This window comes from Gopherus evgoodei, chromosome 4 (genome assembly GCF_007399415.2).
Source record: "Gopherus evgoodei ecotype Sinaloan lineage chromosome 4, rGopEvg1_v1.p, whole genome shotgun sequence".
In the NCBI taxonomy this organism is placed as follows: Eukaryota; Metazoa; Chordata; order Testudines; family Testudinidae; genus Gopherus; species Gopherus evgoodei.
In genome coordinates, this window is record NC_044325.1 from 101,616,336 (window position 1) to 101,629,403 (window position 13,068).

Below are 13,068 nucleotides of genomic sequence, written 5' to 3' on the forward strand. Positions count from 1 at the left end.
TGCCGTTCTCTTAGTCGGAGATGAAGTAGGATTGGGTTCCAATACTGAGTCCCTCTTACAACTTGAGCCAGTCTGGTCTGATCCATCTGCTCAGCAGTCACTGCTCCCCTCATAACAGCTCTCTGAAGCAGTCTCTCCAGCCTCTGTATATAGGCTGAAATTTTCTCACCCCTTTGCTGTCGGGAATTAATGAATTTACAGTAACTGTCCTCAGGGCCCTCTACGCTCCCAAAGGTATTATCAAGGGCCTCTAGGCAGTCCTTCACACTGACCTCAGGGTCAGTGAGCTTCAGGGTGCGAATTACATCTAATGCTGGGCCACTAAGGCTCTCTATTAGACATCGTCGCTTTTCTACATCGGGTACGGCCCATTCCCGCAGCATTTCAATAGTATGCTCCGACCAGAGTTCAAACTCCTCTTCCCCATCAAATAACCTTAACTTACGACAAGAGTTTGACGTAGCATAGGCCAACACAATCTTTTCCAATATATGCCCCAGTGCTTTTGCCCAATCATAGGCTGAGTCTGCCGCCCCTGAGCTAGAGGCTGCAGGACTGGGGCCCAACAAACCCGACATATTAGCCATTATACAAACAGTAGTTTCCTCAAAATATAAACATAATTATTTCCCAATACAGTGGAACACTCAACAAGTGCTTGCGAGGGGTACTGACCCAGGGATCCCGGATGAGCCCCCAAAAATGTAACCCTTCTGCCCTTCTAGTTGGCAGCAACAAGGGCCGGGTTCAGTATCCAGGGGTTCCGTTTCAGTAACACAATGCATAACCGGCTCGAGCCCCCACCCAGTGACCTGGGACACTCACATACCACACCCCCCTGGGCGCCTCTAGGAGGCAATACTTCCCCTCTCGCAAGCACGGAGTCTGAGTGTAGCAAAATCTTTTTTAATAAAGGAAGGAATCAATGCGGCATCCCATTGGAGAAACACCACAAACAGGGTTATAACACAGACCATAAACAAAACCCACCTCCAAGTACGTTTGCCACTGTCCTTTTTCCGCTTAGGGTTTTAAGTCCAATCACCCCAAAGTTCAACAACCCAAAAGTCTCTGGTCACTGCCACCGCAGAGTTCGAGAGTCTATCTGTAGAGGTCCCCCCCCCCCAGCCTGGGTAGAAAGGGGCACCTTACGTGGTCCGGGACCAACTGCCCTGCCTCTCCATGGGTTCTGCTTCCGCCTTCTCCACGAACTGCTCCGCTTTACCAGCTGCTCCACTCTGCTCCTCCAGCCGTCCTCAGGAACTGCTCCGCTCCACCAGCTGCTCTGCTCCATGAGCTGCTCTGCAAAACTGCTCGGCTCTGCTCACTCTGTGGGCCGCTCCACCCATCCCACAGCTACTCCGCTCTGCTGCCACCAGCTGTCCCGTGATCCGCTCCAGCCGTCCCCGCAACTGCTCCACTCCACCAGCTGCTCTGTTCCACAGCATATCTTCAGGCTCCCCCACTAGTTAGCACAATGCTCAGTGCTCTCAGCTCAGTCATTTCAGCTTTTTTGTGATTTCAACTCTTAGTGATCTCAGCTCTTAGTGGGGGAGCCCCAGTGCTAGTGCACCATTAGCCCAAAGGGCGTTCAGCTCAGTAACCTGTATTTAGATTCTTGAGAGAATAATAAAAAAAATTAACTCTGACATTCCACAGTGGAGAGAGAAGGGGGTGCAACTGGTGCTTCTAGATCCACAAGGAGACTGCACCACCAGGCACAGATACCTGTTCCCAACCTCTCTCAATTCTCTGGGTTTTGGAACCCATGTCCCATGTCTAGCCAGTACCACCCAACTGAGGGTGAGCAATTTGTCACCAAGCAATCCCACAGCTTGGGAGTCTGGGATAGGGTGGGCATGCCTATGCAAATACACTCTCTGACATTCTTTCCACCAGATGTCAGGGTAGAGCTTATCCTGACTCTGCTTACAATATTTAAAATGCATACTTGAGAAACAAGAGCTCCTGAGTAAACCTATCACCTCGCATATTTAGCTGTAACTCTCTGAGAGACTATATCACTGTGTCCACACCCTACACACTATTGTAATAATGTTTGTACAAGGTCTGCCTTGTGAGGTATTATTTAAAAACCCATACTTTGTTGATCAATAATGTCCTCACAAAATGCATGTAGCAGTGTTATTTGTGAAGTTATAAACATAAGCAGAGATCATCACTAAAAGTGTTTTCCAGATAAGTCTGGAGAGTAGCCAAACCAGTTGCTCGGAGACAAAGGGCAAGCTTACACCGTAGCCAGGTGTAAACAAGATTGACCATTACCTGCTAAGTGGCTATTCTTTGGTAGAAACAGGTGCAGAGGCAAAAATCTACATCTTAGCAAAGAAATAGCATGAAGTTCCCTTCCACACAGACTGCCTGGCGCCTTGCTCCCAGCTGGAAATGCTACTCAAATAAGAAGGGGCAGACATCCTAAGATACCCCCTTTTTTCCCCTATCCACCTCATTCGCCGCACCTGAGAAGTCAAAAGGAGACAGTCATTGGACTCTGCAGGAGGGGTCCTGACCTGAAAAGTTTGGACAGTAACCTTGCTGGAAACATGTGGTGAGAAATCTTGCTTGAATGTGATATCGTTTGTTGAGCTAGATACCATTAAGCATTTTATCCTTATTTTTCTTGTAATCCTTTCTGACTCTTATGCCTCATTACTTGTATTCATTTAAAATCTCTCTTTGTAGTTGTTAAACTTGTTTTACTGTTTTATCTAATCCAGTGTGTTCAAACTGAATTATCTGGGTAACTATTTCAGATAATAAACTGGCATATTATTCCCTTAAAAGAATAACAGGCTTAATATATTTGTACTTTCCAGGAGAGGGCTGGGCAGTACAGGACACACATTTCTGGGGGAAGATCCAGGACTGAGAGTGTGTTGGGGTCACCCTGCAATACAATCAAGGCTGGTGAGATCCAGGATGTAACTGGCAGTTACTGCAGTTACACAAAGATGCTCGGAGTGTGGCTTGCATTCTGGATGGCTGTTTGTGACTGTCCAAGGATTTACTACAGCAAAACATTATAAGGCACCTAAGATTGCAGGGCAGGGGTGACATAGCCCCTCACTAATCTGGACTGTATCCGTTATGTCACAAGCTTTGGGAGGTATAGTTCCACCACTGACTTGTGAACATATTATAATAGAGAACCTCTGTGTCCTTCTGGAAAATACAATCTAAAATAGATGTACAAAGAACAGATTGGTCAGTCAGTAACAAGGACAACTTATGTCCTATTGAATTTACTGTGCTATTAAAATGTAAATGGTGCACGCAAAGGTCTTGTATTATATGATTGTAGCTGAATAATTCTGAAGGGGATGGATAGCCATCTTTGAACAAATTTCAAAGCGCCCTAGAGAGATGACTTAGAATGAATCGTATTCAATAGGCCAAGAATGATATATGCACATAAATAGAGATGGATATTTGATCTGTCTATATATGTGTATATATATAGTCACACGGAGGATGGTATTGGGCCAAGCGTATTTTAAAAAGCATGTGACCACATACTTAACTCTAGCTGTTTGTTCAGGACTGGAAAAAAGACCACTTGACAACAACAAACATTTAGATGGTTTGAAAGACAGAAAAAGCTGCTGGGGAATGAATACACAACGGGGACTCCTGTTTGCAGTCACACTAAAGAATTATCTCCAAGGAAGATTAAAGAACACCCAGGACTCTGGAAGATAAATCTGTCTAAAGGGGCACACTTTCAGCTTTTTAATAAAAAAAACTCCACCAAAACCCTTGTTCTGTTTTTTTTTTTAAAGTGACTTCAGTGCTGAGACAGGTTGCAGATTAATAGTTCTGAAGACTGAAGTCTTATATTTTTTGAGAAAAAAAATACGTCAACAATAGCCATGCAATGAAATCATAGCTTCATTAACAATAGCCGTGGTGAAATCATAGCTTCATTAAAGTCAATGGTAAAACCTCTATTAACTTCAATGGAGTCAGAATTTCACCCCAGGTTTTTAAACTCCTCTCCCCACTGTAATCCATGACTTTGTCCCCTCAAGACAAGGCTACTATAATGTGCATTACTTGGCGCTACAACTTAAATCTATTTGCAAGTTAAAACTAGTGCAGAATGTGGCTATGCAGAGTGCCTCACCACAAATATCTTCATGCAGTGCTCCATGATCAGCACTAACACCTTAAACTCCTCTAGGGGGAGTTTAAGGTGTTAGTCATGAGCTATAAACCCCCATGGCATTGGCTCTACATACCTGAGGGACAGCCTTTTTACCCTGTGACATGCAAAGATTTACAAAAAGGTGCTTGAACTGGACTCTCCTCAGCATAAAAGGGACCTTTGCAGAGGGGGTAATCAATACATTCATTTAATTACACATTTGTTCTTGTTATGATAGTTATTGAAGTACCAGGCCCCTTTGTGTAATTGTCTAGTTAACTATAAACCATGCACTGTTTTCTTACGCCATAGGATAGAGCTGAGTGAAATTAAATTACTAAACATTATTCCATGACCATATGAGTAGTGTTTGAAAGAGACTATTTGCAGTTGGTGGTGACTGCCAATTACTTTGACAAAGTATACAAGGTAAGGATGAAAAAATGTCTGTCTCTAAGTGTGCACCAGCAAAAACATTATCACAAATGATTTTGCCAGCAGTGAGGAGTTTTTCTAAAAATACATATAACAAATGGCTCCAGTAACTACAGTGCAACTGGTATTTGCATCTCTGTAAACTCTGTTGCTCAGAAACAGCTGGCAGGCTAGTCACTAACATCAACATGGCTCCAGAATATGCATCCGATTAGGAAGTCTTTCCTAGTCTCTGCCCCTTGAAAGCACAGAAAAACGAGTTTAGAATGATTTTCAAGTAATCATACTCCTGTTCCAGGAAGATTATACTTGATTAGCATGAGGGTTATTAAAGCATAAAGAATAACAACCATTCAAGATGACAGGTAAATTATTTTTCCTGCCTTTGTATTGAGATCTAGATAGAGGTGTAGTTGGAATCCGTCTGAAGGATTTCAGTGCTGTCTCTAGGAGATTAGCATTTGATTTTCCTAGCTACATGATAGGATGAAATCCTTCTTTGATAGTACAATGAATGTCAAATCCCATTTGACATGGATCTATTTTGACATGTCCTTTAGTGTCACTCATTTGGAGAAGACATTAGAATGCCCTTGTAATTTTACAGTGACATTATGCTGCATAAGAGAAAGAGCGTGGTTCCGTGGCTAGGGCACTGTTTGGGCACTCCAGAGAACTGGGCTCTAGTCACAGTTCTGCCACTGACCTACTGGGTGAATTTGATGGACTTGCTTCCCCTTTCAAGGCTTGAATTTCCCCTCCTGCAAAATGTCAGATACCTTTGCAAAGTGCTTTGAGATGTACAGATGAAACGTAGTATGCAGGAACTAAATATTGCTTATACTCTTGTGTTATTGCACAATGTATACACTTATGAAGGTAACATGCTAGAGTAAAAGGCAATTCCAAATCAAATGGAACAAAACGTAGGTATTTATTTGCAAGGGAAGGGTGTCATAAACAGATAGTTAAGGGTTAATGTCTCTTTTACCTGTAAAGGGTTACAAGCAGTGAACCTGGAACACCTGACCAGAGGACCAATCAGAAGACAAGATACTTTCCAATCTCGGTGGAGGGAAGTCTTTGTTTTGTGTTGCTTGTTTGTCTGTTGTTCTCTCTGGATTCTGAGAGTAACCAGATGTACTTACAGGCTCTCTAATTTTCTGTTCAAATAGTGAGTATAAGTACAAAGGCGGTTTAGTCTTTTTGATTGTTTTCTTTATTTGCAAATGTGTATTTTGCTGGAATGATTTTAATGTGTATTTGTGCTGGGGGGAAGGCTCCTCTCTAGTGTCTATAAGCTGAAAGACCCTGTAACATTTACCATCTAAATTACAGTGACAACTTTTACTTTTTTTCTTTCTTTTATTAAAAGTTTTCTTTTTAAGACCTGATTGATTTTTCCCCTTGTTGAGGCTCAAGGGAATTGAGTCTGTACTCACCAGGGAATTGGTGGGAAACAGGGAGAGAGAAGGGAGGGGGAGAAGGTGGAATCCCTCTGTTTTAGATTCACGGAGCTTGAATCTGTATTACCTCTTGGGGAGGGGAAAAGAGGGGGAAAGGTGCATTCCTCTCTTTTTAAGATTCAAGGAGTTTGAATCACAGTGATCTTCCAGGGTAACCCAGGGAGGGAAACCCTGGGAGAGGCAACGGTGGGGGAAAGGGTTTACTTTCCTTGTGTAAGATCCAGGGGGTCTGGGTCTTGGGGTCCTCTGAGTAGGTTTTGGGGGGATCAGCGTTTACCAGGCACTGCAAGGCCTGGTTGGTGGCAGCACTACAAGATCTAAGCTGGTAATTAAGCTTAGGGGGATTCATGCTGGTACCCCATCTTTTGGACACTAAAGTTCAGAGTGGGGGTTATACCATGACAACGGGTGAAATCCCATTCCTCCAGGATCCCCTGTTTTCATCATCTACCTCCCCCCCTCCAAATGAACCTAAAGTCTTTATTTTGCAGCAAGTCACCCTCCAGCCAAGGAAGAATGAATACAATTGCCTCTGGAGCCTGTCATCATCACTCTGTGACTAGGCCAGAGGAGACTGTTATAACTGGAGAGTAAGGCCTTGTCTGCACAGAGGAAACTTCCTGACATAGCTATAGCAGAACTGCTATTCCAATGTAGTTTAGCTATTCCGATATAACTCCCCAGTGGGACAGTATATTCCAGAATCAAAGTGATTTTATTATAATTACTCTGCTTAGGAATCACTCTGATTCCAGAATAGAGTGTTCACATGGGAGAGTTGTACCAGAATAGTAATAGTGGAATAGTTATTCTGCTATAGCTGGGAAATTCCCCATGCAGACAAGGCTAATACAGCATTCTCCCCTTCTCTGCAGGCAGCTGTGCTGCCTCCATCCAGGAAGCAATAGATGAGCTCATGACTTGAGCTTGAATCCCTAGATGCCTGTGGATTGTGTTGTTACCACTAGACCACCTGGCTAGCCCATAACTAGATGAATATAATTCTAAAAATGTAACTGAGTAATATCTGTGTGTTTTTCATCTGTGTAATTACAATGGAATTACTAATAGATTGCCTACACCTTTCATGCAATTATAGCCACTTTGCAAGCAGGATATACACAGATTAAGTGCTCCAGCTTGCTATGGCAGGGATAAATCAATGGATATTGGATACATGGATATTTAAATCAGAGTATTTAAGAAATTGGGCCTTCCATGAAGAAATGATTCCTTTGTTTCTGGAACAAGGGGCAAGTTTTTCAGACTGTACCTTTGGATGAATGCAGCAGCTCTCAGCAGTGTTGACTGCTGGCACCAAGGTGTTGGCAAGAGAATTCTGTGATTACCTCTATTATCTTTGCCAGATAATGCACTGGCAATTTGCAGCAAATGTATTCTGAATCATGGCCTATCACCAGGTTACAAAAACTGGTGTGGCAGAGAAAGATAGGAGGCAGCAAACGGCAATTTTTTCAGCAATATATATTAACTGGAAATTCTGCAAGCCAGCTGTCTGTGTGCATACTGATAATCATATAGAGATGCTGCACATCACACGGCACTGAGGAAAACCTCATTTAGCCACCTGTATCCCAATTTAATATGCGTAACTGTCTATAGATTTTCAGAACTGATCATTCCTGCTGTGGTTTCTCTAGAACAGTAAAATATGAGCCCATGATGCCTCCTCACCTCAGTGTAATATTGGCTTGCTCCCGCTGAACTCGCTCTGTGCTGGGCCCCCACACTTGGCCCCTTTATACTCTCCTTTTGTATCCACAGCCCAGAAAGCAGCTGGATTTTCCCACCCAGAAATTCCCCTTGGGCAGCCCCCTGTTGCAAGCTGGGCCTGATGTTGAAAGGAGATGTCTTAGGTTCAGGGGAAGGTATGTGGCCAGAATAGCTGAAGCACTCACTGTGCTTCATCTGTTCTGCCAGAACCTTGGAGACTGTTTCAGACAGGTGTAAGAAAGAACATCCCTGAGTGCTCTAGATCAAGCCATGGGCCCAAAAGGCAGCTACAGAACCCCAGAGGTGCTAAAGTGTCACAGAGCCACCTTTGATCCCCTTCTCCATCAGGCTGTGCCTATTGATAGGCACACCCCAGAATCGGGGCCTGAGTGTGGTGTACTGTTCAAAGTTGCCCAGTTTGTCTATCACTCTGGAAGTTAGTAGAATCCCCTAGAGCTGAGTATTTTTTTCCCTAATTGTGGCAATACTTGTGCTAAGCCTGATTTGGGGCAGGAATGAAGTTTTCAAGGGCCCTGTTATGACTACACCCTGAACCCCACCTGACATGGTGGGGCACAGGCAAAGTGCTCTCTAAGATACAACTATCACGGTTACTTAATTGTCCTCCATTACCGTAGTATCTGCGCACCTAGCAATTCTCAATGTATTTATCATCAACTTAATGAAGTAGGGATGGGGTCAGAGCCATCCTTAGGCATACACAGCATACCTGGCTGTGTAGGGCACCTGAAAATTTGGGGCATCCCTGGGTCTTAGTGTCCATGCTCCAGCCTCTCCCTATCCCTGTTCTGACTCTTCCTGCGGACTCCCACAGCTGGCTGCTGCAGCCTGGTGAGTCTTCCTCCAGAGGGGATCTAGTAACTTAAAAGTGAAAAAGCCATCCAGCCTGTCAGATCTATTATCATAACATTGACACTGTTAAAGAGCAATTCAAGTGATAATGAAGCCATTTAACAGATATTTGCCAACCCCAAGGCATATACTGTCAGTTTCTGAGGCCATGGCTACACTAGAGAGTTGCAGCGCTGGTGAGGGGGTTACAGCGCTGCAACTTAGGATCTGGCCACACTTGCAAAGCATGGCCAGCGCTGCAACTCCCTGGTTGCAGCGCTGGCTGTACACCCGGTCGAGCCTCGGGTGTAGCGATTCCAGCGCTGGTGATCCAGCGCTGGTCAGCAAGTGTGGACGCCCACCAGGCTTTTATTGACCTCCGGGGTATAAGGAGGTATCCCAGCATACCTTTTAAGCCTCTCTGTAATCCTGCACACTCCACTGCCCTGGGCTCAGCTGACCCCACCTTTAAATGCCCCGGGAATTTTAAAAATCCCCTTCCTGTTTGCTCAGCCAGGTATGGAGTGCAATCAATCAATCAATCAATCAATCAGCGACCATGCCTCCACGCCCCAGACGAGCCCCAGCACGGAACAGTTCCGAGCTGCAGGACCTCATCAGTGTTTGGGGTGAGGAAGCTGTGCAAGCACAGCTGCACTCCAGCCGGAGAAATTATGATATCTATGGGCAGATATCACAGTCCTTGCTGAGAAGGGGCCATGAACGGGATGCGTTGCAGTGCAGGGTAAAAATTAAGGAGCTGCGCAGTGCTTACTGCAAAGCCCGCGAGGGAAATCGCCGCTCAGGAGCTGCCCCCACGACCTGCTGTTTTCACAAGGAGCTGGATGCCATACTTGGGTGTGACCCCACTGCCAATCCTAGGAGCACGATGGAGAGTTCAGAGCAGGGAGAAGTGGGGGAGGGTGTAGAGGAAGCCGAGAGTCAGGCTACTGTGGTGGAGGGAGACATCCCAGAGTCCCAGGAGGCATGCAGCCAGGAGCTCTTCTCAAGCCAGGAGGAGGCTAGCCAGTTGCAGCAGCTGGAAGTTGCTGGTAAGGAAGAAGCAGAGGATCATGCTCGGGGTAAGCAGATTTTTATGTTTTGGGAGAGGACGGTTTGGGTTATGGCTGCCTGCATGCATGCCTAAACGTGGAATAGCCCATTGATTTGCTCTATCACATCTCTGTAATCTGCCTCGGTAATCTCTTGAAAAGTTGCAGCCAGAGCGTTGGGCAATGTGCTTGCGCAAGCTTATAGGGAGAGCCACCGTGGTCCTTGTCCCGGTCAGGCTAACTCGTCCGATCCACTGTGCAGCGAGGTGTGGGGGTACCATGGCTGCACACAGGCAAGCTGCATAGGGGCCAGGGCGGATTCCACATTGCTGTAGAAGACCCTCCCGCTCTTCCCAGGTAACACGCAGCAGTGATATATCTGGCAGTAGGAAACCCTGTTGAGAATTTAGGGATATTTGAGTGCTGGGCGCCAGGTTCGTGGTCCCCCCCCCACCAGCAGGTAGCTAGCCCCGCGGTGCGCTCCAGGCTCCCCCCACCCCTTCCAGCAGGCAGCCAGCCCCGCGGTGCGTTCTGGTCTCCCCACCCCCTTCCAGCAGGTAGCCAGCCCCGCGGTGCGCTCCGGTCTTCCCCCCCCTTCCCAGCACGTAGCCAGCCCCACGGTGTGTTCCGGTCTCCCCACCCCCTTCCAGCAGGCAGCCAGCACCGCGGCGCATTCCGGTCTCTCCCCCCCCCTTCCAGCAGGCAGCCAGCACCGCGGCGCATTCCGGTCTCGCCCCCCCCTTCCAGCAGGCAGCCAGCACCGCGGTGTGTTTCCCCCTCCCACCAGCAGGCCGGCAGTTCCGCGGACCGCCCCCCCGCCAGCAGCTCGCCAGCTTCATGTTCCTTACTGTCCCCTGTGCAGGCCACCAGCTACCTCCTGTACCCAGTGCAGATAAACCCCAGTGAGCCATCAGTCAGTTCCCCCTCCCAGGTGAAGTCGGGGCAGAAACATTCACCCCATTGCTCGCCATGCCTTGGCTTCCCTGGCCTCTGTGTTATGTTAGGTATGTGGGAAGGATGCTACAAAAAGTCTACAAACTCCTTCACTGTGTGATAATAAACAATGTAGCCTCTGTGTATTACATGTTTCTATCTATGCTTTTTTTAATGACCTTGACTAATGCAGCCGGATCACCGGCCTCACGTCGCTTGCAGAACTTGAGAAAAAATCCACGAAAATCAAAAGAGGAGTTGATCAAAGCAGTTATGAATCACTACAACAGAGAAAGTAAGAAGACGCAGGAATGGAGAGAGAAAATGTATGAGTGGAGGCAAACACAAAGCAGGAGAAAGGAATTGGCTACCAATAAAACCTCAAAGCAGATGATAAGCCTCCTGGCTCGCCAAACTGACTCTTTCGAGTCTCTCGTAGCCATGCAGGCAGATCTGTACCGTGGTAACCAACACCCCTTCCAAAGCTCTCTTTCTTGTTCCCCAGTATTTGCACAAAACACCTTTCTCTAGCAGCCAGTTTCTTATTACCCCCAGCTGCCCCCAACACCTGTACGATCACCTACCAGCCCTGATAACTACAATTCTTACCCTGTGCACTCCACCCCCATTACTCTGCAGCATAGTAATCCTGAAGTGCAGTAGACATTGAACAGCAATCCAAACAGGACATATTCAAACCTCTGAATGTACAGTCCACCACCCTAACCCCCCTGGCCTGTTATGTACTGTACTTTGAATAAAGGATTTTATGGCTTTTACAATACTTTTTATTATTGCAGGAAGTGGTAAATATTGTACCCCAAGGTAGAAAGGAGCACAGCAAAGGCACCAAACATTACTGTTGGCTCTCAGCATCAAATTGCTCCCTTAAAGCATCCCTAATCCTTGAAGCCCTTTCCTGGGCCTCTCTAGTAGCCCTGCTCTCTGGCTCTGCAAATTCATCCTCTAGGCGTCGAACCTCGGAGGTCCATTCATCACTGAATCTTTCACCCTTCCCTTCACAAATATTATGGAGGGTACAGCACGCGGATATAACAGCGGAGATGCTGCTTTCCCCCAAATCTAGCTTCCCATAAAGACACCTCCAGCGGGCTTTCAAATGGCCAAAAGCACACTCCACAGTCATTCTGCATCGGCTCAGCCTGTAGTTGAACCGGTCCTTGCTCCTGTCAAGCTTCCCTGTATACGGTTTCATGAGCCAAGGCATTAAGGGGTAAGTGGGGTCTCCAAGGATCACAGTGGGCATTTCGACATCCCCTACTGTGATCTTGTGGTCTGGGAAAAAAGTCCCAGCCCTCAGCTTCCTGAACAGGGCACTGTTCTGAAAGATGCGTGCATCATGCACCTTTCCAGGCCATCCTGAGTAAATGTCAGTGAAACGCCCACGGTGATCCACAAGCGCTTGCGGAACCACGGATAAATACCCCTTGCGATTAACGTACTCTGATGCCAGGTGGGGTGGTGACAGAATAGGAATATGCGTCCCATCTATTGCCCCTCCACAGTTAGGGAAACCCATTTGTGCAAAGCCATCCACAATGTCCTGCATGTTCCCCAGAGTCACAGTTCTTCTTAGCAGGGTGCGATTAATGGCTGTGCAAACTTGCATCAGCACCATTCCAACGGTGGACTTTCCCACTCCAAACTGGTTCGCCACCGATAGGTAGCTGTCTGGAGTTGCCAGCTTCCAGATTGCAATAGCCACCCGCTTCTCCACTGGTAGGGCAGCTCTCAATCTCGTGTCCCTGCGCCGCAGGGTAGGGGCGAGCTCAGCACACAGTCCCATGAAAGTGGCTTTTCTCATCTGAAAGTTCTGCAGCCACTGCTCGTCATCCCAGGCTTGCAGGACGATGTAATCCCACCACTCAGTGCTGGTTTCCCGAGCCCAAAGGCGCCGTTCCACGGTGCTGAGCACGTCTGTTACTGCCACAAGCAATTGAGTGTCTTGAGCGTCAGGCGTTTCAATATCATCGTCTGACTCCTCACTGTCACTTTGCAGCTGAAGGAATAGCTCCACTGCCATGCGTGATGTGCTGGCAACATTCATCAGCAAGGTCCTCAGCAGCTCAGGCTCCATTTGTAACAGAAATCTCAGAAATCGCGCTGCAGACTCACAATGCCGCCAAACTGCTCGGAATGCGTAGCAAAGCACCACGGGGCGTTGGAACAGGAAGCGGAAAGACCCGCACACTTCCTTCCCCTTCCCACAAGCCACAGCGCCAAAATGGGACAAGGTGCTCTGTGGGAAAGCTGCCCACAATGCACCACTCCCAACAGCGCTGCAACTGCTGCAAATGTGGCCACACTGCAGCGCTGGTAGCTGTCAGTATGGCCACACTGCAGCGCTGGCCCTACACAGCTGTACGAACACAGCTGTAACTACCAGCGCTGCAAAACTGTAAGTGTAGCT